This window comes from Miscanthus floridulus, chromosome 2, assembly GCF_019320115.1.
Source record: "Miscanthus floridulus cultivar M001 chromosome 2, ASM1932011v1, whole genome shotgun sequence".
Lineage (NCBI taxonomy): Eukaryota > Viridiplantae > Streptophyta > Magnoliopsida > Poales > Poaceae > Miscanthus > Miscanthus floridulus.
The window spans coordinates 115,682,753-115,692,205 of record NC_089581.1 but is presented as its reverse complement, the minus strand read 5'-3'; positions in this window follow the sequence as shown (position 1 = coordinate 115,692,205).

Below are 9,453 nucleotides of genomic sequence, written 5' to 3'. Positions count from 1 at the left end.
AATGCTAGTGCGGGGAGTCTTTCCACAAATTCTATCAAGCATAGATCTTGCTTTACTAATAGACAAATGAAGGAAAGCTCCTCTAGAGGCTTGATCAAGGGTTTGAGCAAAATTCTTGCTAAGACCCATATGAAATATTGAAGGAGCATCAGGTCTAAAATACCAAGGTCGGGGCCAGTGGTAATGAGGTCATTAATATGATCACATGATGTGCCAAGAGATTCTTCTTCTAGTTGTCTAAAATTTAAAACCTCTTTCCAATGGCTAACTACTTTAGAGATAGGAAAGAAACGTAAACAAAATTTAGAATATAACATTTCCCAATCTCCTTGCATACTTCCTATGGTTTGACTATACCATTGTTTAGCTCTTCCCATTCAAGAGAATGGAAACAACTTCCATCTTAAGGTCTTGTCAGACATGCCAGCGATATGGAAGCATGCACAGGTCTATCCAAACTCTTGTAGGTGTGAGTATGGGTTTTCGTTGCCTTCTCCCAAGAAGAATTGATCTCGAATCAATTTTATAAAACACAGACACAGCTCATAGCTAGGTGCTAGTGTGATAGAACCGCCCAATTGATACAAGATCAAGTACGGCTATCCCCGTTTAACATGTTGACGCATGCATACTTTCACCTATATAAACCTGGTAGTCCACTGAGTGTCACGAAGGACCTCAGTAAATCAACATCATAACCAAGATCACATGATTAAGCAAATACACATCACATACATAGAGTTGCAGCAGAAATAATATTACAAATGGGTTCACAAATAATAGTACAAGTATGGGTTTCAAAACAGATTAGGAAAACAACATAGCTTTCAAATGATTACATTAATATAAGTTCCAAATACATTGCTAGCATAAGTGACATCCTCTGATAAAAGTATATAGATGAGAAATAAATATAGGGTCACTAAGCCCACCGGTGGTTAGCCACCATCTTCAACAGGTCGAGAACTTCACCAGCAACATGGTGGGATAAACCCTAAGTACTCGAATGTACTCAGCTAGACTTACCCATCATAAACCAGAAACAAAGTGACACCAAGGAGTATGCAAGGCTTTATAGGTGGAGCTAGCCTGACAAAATTTTGCATAAAAGCCACTAGTTGAGCTATACATTTATAATTCGGTAACCAAGTTAATTATAGTTATTCATCTCTAGATTAGCACCTATACTAGAGCAATCATGTGATTAAGCTAACAAGCATTAGTAACCATATCCGATGTAACATTTCCATATTCATCATAACCATCAAATTCCATCAATTAATGGTACATTGCCACTGCTCAGTCAAGTTCTCACTATCTAGGAGAGATGGCGACTCAAATCGATTCCAAACAGTTAGGGAGTTATTCCTAACACAAACCTAGACATACCTATGCCAAGGTAGTCTTAGGTCACCTTTGGTATAACTCAGGTATAGTTGTGGGTCTGAGTAGCGCCGCACCCTCAGGGATACTACCAGTCTGCTAGGAAGTTCAGACCTGACCTGCCCTTGGACTCATGTCACTGGCTCCCTGCACATCCTTACTGCTTCTAGTGTGTGCACTTTTACTTATCGGGTCCTAGCCTGAGTTGAGCTACTCAGCTTCGTGGTTGGAATGAGTTATACGGCCAACTAAGTGCTAGGCATGCGTTCAACATGATATGAGGACATATAGCGAATCGGTCCTTAACCGACACAGACGAGGATAAATAGGCACCAAGACCTCCATGCCTTGTTGCTTCTCTATCATAATCCTGCCAGGTCTCCTTTTATTTATCAATACATGGTTATTTCCACAATAGCAAATATAGCCAATCGTGCTTTGGTATTCACCTATATCTCGCAGGTAATAGGAAATCACCTGACTTCTACCGGTCTAAGCATTGCTAAGCATACATTCAATTCTGGACCTACATAGGGTTCAAGGTATATTTCTAGACAAGGTAGTTCTATGCATCAAGTGGTTCCAATCAACTCTTATAACCTAATGCATCAAACATAAAGGACTCAAGTAATATTTGTAAAAACATAGGAGGCTTAGAATGCTCTAGGGCTTGCCTGGGATCCAACACAAGTTAGTTCAGTTAGCTCGCGCTGTCTTGGTAACATCTCTGGTCCTAGCACTTTCTTAGTCCTTCCATCTTCTGGATGGATTCACCAAACTCCATCTTTGGGTTTGGCTCCATCATCGCGTCCTTCATGTGGTGCATCTAGCATACCTAGATGGATGCAACAATGCAAGTGCATGAATGCAAAGACTAGCAATATGAGATGCCTCGCATAAAAGTATTCAAGATGAGCATAAGGTTACACCAAACATATATAAGCACTCCACGTTACTTAGTTAAACATCCCACAACCTATCATGCTAGGATAGCAAGGAAGGTAGCACCAAGCATGACATAACTTTCACAAGGTTTTAGGTATATTAACTTAACACCATCAAATACATGAGCCACACTTAGCAACACACAAAGCAAATCAAGGTGAAGCAAACAATTTTAGGTACAAACATAGATTCTGAATAGCAGCACTATAGTCACTTGTTTTAATCATACCTAGAGTTCTAGGCATGAAAAAAGTGTGATTCAAGACTTTCTAGAAAGCTAATGAAATTATCTAAAACTTTGTTATTAACACCAAAATCTGATTCAACAACTAACAAGGTCAAAATAAATCATGAAGCAAAGCTTATACAACTAAGGACAGAAAGCTGATATTAACTTCAGAAATGCATAACTTGAGTTCTAGACATTCATCAAACATGATTCTTAACTTTATAAAAAGCTTATTAAGTTATATAAAATTTTCTCATTATCATTTTAAGATGATTCTATAGCTAACAAGGTCAAAATACATCATGAAACAGAGCTTATACAACTAAGGATAGAAAGCTGATATTAACTTCAGAAATGCATAACTAGAGTTCTAGACATTCAACAAATATGATTCTTAACTTTATGGAAAGCTTATTAAGTTATCTATAACTTTCTCATTATCATTTTAAGATAATTCTACAGCTAACAAGGTCAAACAACACTAAAAAGGCATCTCTATTTAGATTTAGACATAAATCTACCATTCCACTTTGAACAGCTATAACTGGAGTTGTAGACCACCAAAAAGGGTATTCTCTAACATTTTGGAAATCTTAGAAAAATAACTACAACTATCCTATCATCACCAATATATGATTCCATGTTTAAATGAGCCAAACAATACAATCATTCAGATCTATCCAGAGGACATGCAAAACCTAACAGCAAACTTCTAAAATCTATAACTCCTAAACGATCAGGTCTAAAATCATGAAATTTTAGGACAAGCAATATAAGTAAATTATCTACAAATTTAGTATTCACCCCATTTATAGAAAATATCATTTGATCCATAAAGTTATCATCACAATAGAAAATGCACATACAACCATTTCAGAATATAACAATTTGATGTTTCACTTGTTTTGCTAACAAAGAGCAGGCACACATGAGCCATTCAAGAACTTCAACCACCACTAACATAATTAGCAACACTTTATTGAACACCAATCACTCAAAGCATCACCAAATATAATTACAAGCTTTATCAACCATTATGCTTCTAGTAATCCTTTCTCCTAATAAACATATATATAATTTGAGTGATATACGAGAACAACTAGTTTGGGGCTAAGATTTTTATAAGTGGTAGATGTTATCAAAACATGTCTATTGTACAAATTTCACATGCTCAGGTTTTATAATTTAATTATTATGAAAAAGACAAACTGCTATTATAAGAAAACATGAAAAAGCAAGATAAATCTAAAAATCATCATTTTCTATAAACATATAGCCATATTATGGTTTATCATGTCACAATATCACCATGCAAGGGCAAGGGAACCACATTTCACATTTTTTCATATATAAATTATTTATAAACCACTTAAAACCATTTATTAAGCATTAATCAAGTTAAATTAATCACTCAACCATACTGCATCTAATGAACATGAAATTTTTACCACCGCACACATATAGCATCAGTAGCCTACCATAAAAATTTCATAGCAATTAGAGCACCACAACTTTATATTTGAGAATAACCAGCAAAATAAGCTAAAATTGCCTATTTAACAAGATTAAATCAAAACATTACAAAAATAGTATACAACTAGCATGTTTAATAATTTTATTAGCTAGATCATGTCATCACAAGATTAACGCAACTAGAACTACCATTTTTGGACTTCTATAACTCAAGATATGCATCCGACAACTTAAAAGGATTTTTAAAAGCACTTTGCAAGAATAAATAAAAACAGCAGAAACTTTTTACTAACACATATCATATTATGACCCTAATGCATATATCTACTCTCAAGTATTCCAAAAAGTCCTCATTTGCTATTTTACGATTTTTCTATGATTTATTATGATTTTCTAAAGTTTCAGCCATAAAAGAAAAATAGATTTGCACCGAGGACCCCGAACTTTCATGAAAATAGATTCCAACAAATAGGTCCTTCTAGGCACTATTCAATTGAGTCATAGACTTTGCAGTTAGCCCCCTGCACTTGTTCCAATTGTTGCGCAAGGTCCCTCACGCGGATCAAAACAGAGGAGGCGGAGGAGGATTGTTGGTCAGGTGATTTCCGGCCGGTGAGGTCATCGTCGATGTCGGGGAAACAATAGGGGAGCACCAGGGGGTCCACGTGCATCCATGGGATAGCTTGGCTCAGCTCAAGGTGGCCCTAGGTGGCACGACCATGGTAGTAGCAGATCAACGGCCGGTGAGGGCAGGCTCGGGGTTAGCCGGCCTTGGCCAGCAGGGGCCGGCAGCAGCGGGGAGCATCAGGGCGTGCTCGCGCACCTACAGTGGGGCATAGCCTAGCCAGAGGCAAGCCAAGGTGGTTGGGCCATGTGCATGCATGGCGTGTAGAGGCACTGCTCCGGTAGCAGCAGGATGCAGGCAGCGGCGCAGCTGGGAAGGCGGCGCGGGAGAGGTGGTGTGAGGTGTTGGTGGAGGATTGGCACGCTGAGTGGCTAGAGGGCTTCTGTAGAGGAGGAGCAGTGGCTACACGAGCTCTGCTCCTCGACCAACCATGGAGAGAGCGAGCGGGGAGAAACAAAGAAGAGAGCGATCTAGAGGAAGGAGGGGCGAGCGCTCGGCCTTTTCATCCACGCGGCGTGAGTGCTAGCGAGGTGACAAACATGCGAGCGAGGGTTCAGGCCATGCGGCATCGCTCCCCTGTGCACGATCGGACAACAGTGTTGCTCCTAAAGCTTTTTCAAATCGGTTCAAAAACCGACTGAATCCCTAAATTTATCCCCTCTAAATCCCGATTTCGTGTTGTAGCGGATCAAACTTTCTTACTACGAGTTGTAGAGCTATATGTGGTGAACAACTTTGCTTAAAGGATCCAAGTGAGATTCAGATCAGTTTGAGAGATCCAGAGCTCTGAAGATGAGTAAACGAAACTGCAAACAAGTTCTGAACATTCAGACCAAAGTGTTGTTTTCAGAGCTAACATTTGATTTTGAGATTGAAGTTTGAAGGTGCAAACGTGATCAAAACTTGATTAGATTTATTTTGTTGTTTGGAACACAAAATGTACTTCAACTCATATTAAGGAATCCAGTTGAGTTACTATATGAATTTAGAAGATAAAAATTCACAAACTTGCCATCATGCTGCTACTGATCGAGGACTTAAAAAAATTTCAGGAGTCAAAACAACACTGCATTCAAACTTGAGACCACTATATGAGACACTTAGAAGTTGAATCAGGTCTTGGTCCAATAATAAAATTTGTTGTACTCCACTTCAACTTTAACTTTTATTTAAGGTCAAACTTCATATCTAGTACATAAACCATTTCTTCATCATGGTCAGAGTAGCACCTTGTTAAACCCTGGAATTAGGGTTTTCGACCAATTGAGGCCTTTTCTTAACATTTGCTCAACATGAACCCTCCATGACTTTTGTTGTAGAGTTCAATTAGAGTCATTTGGGTAAGGTAGCAAGGTTTGGTCGACATCTCATATTCCCATTTACTTAATAAAGCAATTCAATCAAGGTTATAACTTATCATTTCATGTGACTTCTTGATTCCAAACTTCATGAAACTTTTCCACTGGTCAAGATGGAAGCATGTTGATGTAATGTACATGAAACAAGCATGTTTAACATTACTCATGCCTAACCTTAACCAGAGTCCACATGTAAGCAAAGGTGTGTTGTCCAAGTTCAAGTTGCGACTCAATTTCATAGATTGGATCTCAACACCTTCATTATTACTTCTAGATTATGAACTAGAGATCATAATCATTGCTTGACATAGTTTACTTAAGTCCAATTCCACTGCTTAACTTATGACTAACACCCGGGGTGTTACAGCTAGGATAGGCTCTAAAGATTTTGGTGGCTTTAGGCTTGTGCTCGTGGGTTTAGCATATTGATATATAGAAGTGGAATCCATAGTAAAAAAAAGCAAAAAGAAGGAATAAAAGATAAAATGTCAAATTAGGCTCGAAGTTAATTCAGCAACCATTTCCCAACAACGGTGCTAGAAAGCTTGTTCGTATATTCAACGTACACAGATAAATCCGTAAATGCATGGATACCGCTATAGCTTTCACCTAGAAGTATTCCAAGTATTGTATCCACAGGGAAACATGTGAGACTAACTATGGTCTAACTTAACGAGGGGTAGCGTCTAGGTTAAGGTTTAACTTAAGTAGGAGCAGCAACTAGGCTAAGGATAAATAGGAGCATAGAGAGGATAACTGAGGTTCTCTAATTCTAACTTAGGTAAGCTATGCCTTCTACTATTTAACTTTGGACATTACTAGGGAAAGACACCAGCAAAGGATGCTTTCCTTTGTAACTAGGTCCTACTTGGCCTACAGATGGGAGGTGGACTACAAAGGATCAATGATGCAACATAGTATGAGGCAATATAGTACTGATGTCACAACCACGATCTACCACCGATCTAGAATGCAGGGTGCATCCACGATTAACCTAAGTCTAAGCACCACGCTTACACTCACGATTAATACTCTACTCCCCCTAGGAAGAGAATAAAGCACTCAAAAGAGAGTCATGATCCTAATGAACAATATAAACAAAATACTTGAATCAAAAGTTAATTACCAAAGAAATCTCAAAAGCAAGCTCAAGTAGAACTTAATTCCACCAAGATACAAGCCGTAGAGAGAGCACCGACAGGCCGGCATCTCCTCCAAACTCTTCCCTCACTCTCTATCTCACTATTTCTAATTATAAGACTAAATCCTATAGAGGACTAATCTTCTCTTGATAGCTGGCTCTGATCCTGATGAGGAGAATATGAATTAGGGTTTTAGGATGGCTCCATAGAGGGTGATAGGGGCTGGTATATATAGGCCAGAGCGTACAATGTGAGCCCTTGGATCAAACCGACTTAAAGGACGGTGTAGATTGGATCTCAATGGTGGTGGAGAACCGACATTCAAAGCGAAGACTGACAGGTGGGTCCCATGGGCTTGCCTACCTATAGGTGGGGCCAGTCGGCCCCACATGTCAGCCCCTCAGGGTCTGCTTTGGTGGGCTACCTTTTGGAGTGTTCTAGAGTCTTCCTACGTTAGTTTCATTGCGGATAAATATGATTTACTTTGATGAATAGGTCCTCCTTGATAGTTTTCTGAATAAACCCTGATAAAAACATAGATTCACCAAAAATCATGAAATTTATTAGTTTAGACGCCTATACCTTTGTTTGGTGATGGAATTAAGTATAAATACATGTTATGTTGATGGTTTATAATTGATGTTAGTGACCGTCAACAATTTCCCCTAAGCTTAACCTTTGGCAGTCCTTAAGCAAAGCTAAACTCAGTAATAGATCAGGAGTTGCTACAATGTGTTCACGCCTCAAAAGTACATAGGTGTCCAATCAAAAATTCTCCTCCAGATTAGAATAAACTGGTCTGACTTTCAAACTTACCCATATTACCTTCAATCATGGGACTTCTCAGCCTTCACTTGGGTCTTCAGCAATTGGAAGACAGAACGATCAAGTCAAGCGCTATGTCTCAAGTTCTTTGTTCCACCATTGTTCTAGAGTTTTTATAAGTTTTCAAAAATAAAACTCAGAGATTCCAGTGTATGACACTCTTAAGTCTCTCAATATATGTGGTATTTGTGGATCCTCACCAAGGCAATAAAGATGTTATGCCTTTTTCTTCCTACCACTAAGGCTTTATATGGAGTCCAAAGGTAGGGAGAAAGCTACAGCATACTTGCAATGCATATGTTGTAAAGTCAAACCTTGGATCCAAAGAGAGTTAAGCCATACAATCAAATCAAGATGTGCATGTGTGTGGATATATGGTGGCAAACCGAATTCTACTTTGCACCTTAAAAACTTATCTCTCTTTTGAAAACTTGGAAATATTTTTGCTAGAGAGCAGGGGCTATCTTATTCATCTCTTGTTTTTAGGCGGGCATCTGAGTACCCATTGTTTTAAATATCTCAAACACTTTTGTGTCCATTTTTTCTCATCATCATTTTTTCTCTTCTTTTTTTATGAATAATTTTTGCATAGCCCCATGTCTCTTTTCTACAACAAAACTTTGAGAGATAGCGACAAGAACTTGAAGCATTTATTTGGTGGATGAAAAACCTATCAAGCATGTTTTGTGTTCACTCCTAGTGTAGGAGTAAAATATTTTTTTGGTGGATCTAGATGGAAGGCATGTTTTTGCACCTACCCCAGTGTAGGAGTAGTGCATATTTGGGTGGTGTGTATGTGATCTTAATTTTAAGAGCATGATAAATCTCTCATAAGGGTCAACAAAGCTTGACAAAACTCAATACAAAAGCAAGCAACATATATGTGGAGGTTTTCCTAGCCTAAATAACATATATGGCTCTCATGGTCATTCAAGCTTTGTCATACATGAACTCATCATGTAGCATTTTTGTGTTTTTCAAAAGATAAATCTCTAGAACTTTAATGTCACTTGGAACAAGACAAATAGTAGCTTAGACCATCTCATATCATATCCGTCAATTACCTAGACTTAGATCAAGCATTCGCCACCCACGAGTTTCAAGTTTAGAGTAAATCTTTATATCAAATCAGTCATATCCAAAACTCAGAAGAATTCAAGGCTGAAAACTAGGTACTCAAAAGGAATTACAACATAGCAACTATTCATCATTTCTATTTAAGAGATTATTCTAAGTCCTCTTTATTTTATTTAGCTCTTAAAAACAAATTAAAGCAAATTAGATACACCCTTTTTATTTTGTTTTCAATTCATCATTTTCTTAACTATTTAAAAGAAACTAAAACTAGAACAAAGGGAAAGCATACTTACCTGGATACACGGGAGTGCTTCTCCCCCAAGCTAGCTCTTTCGGTGAGGGTTTGGTGTTTTAAGTCCTTCGAGCTAGACTTCTCCTTGTGAAGTTCATTGATCA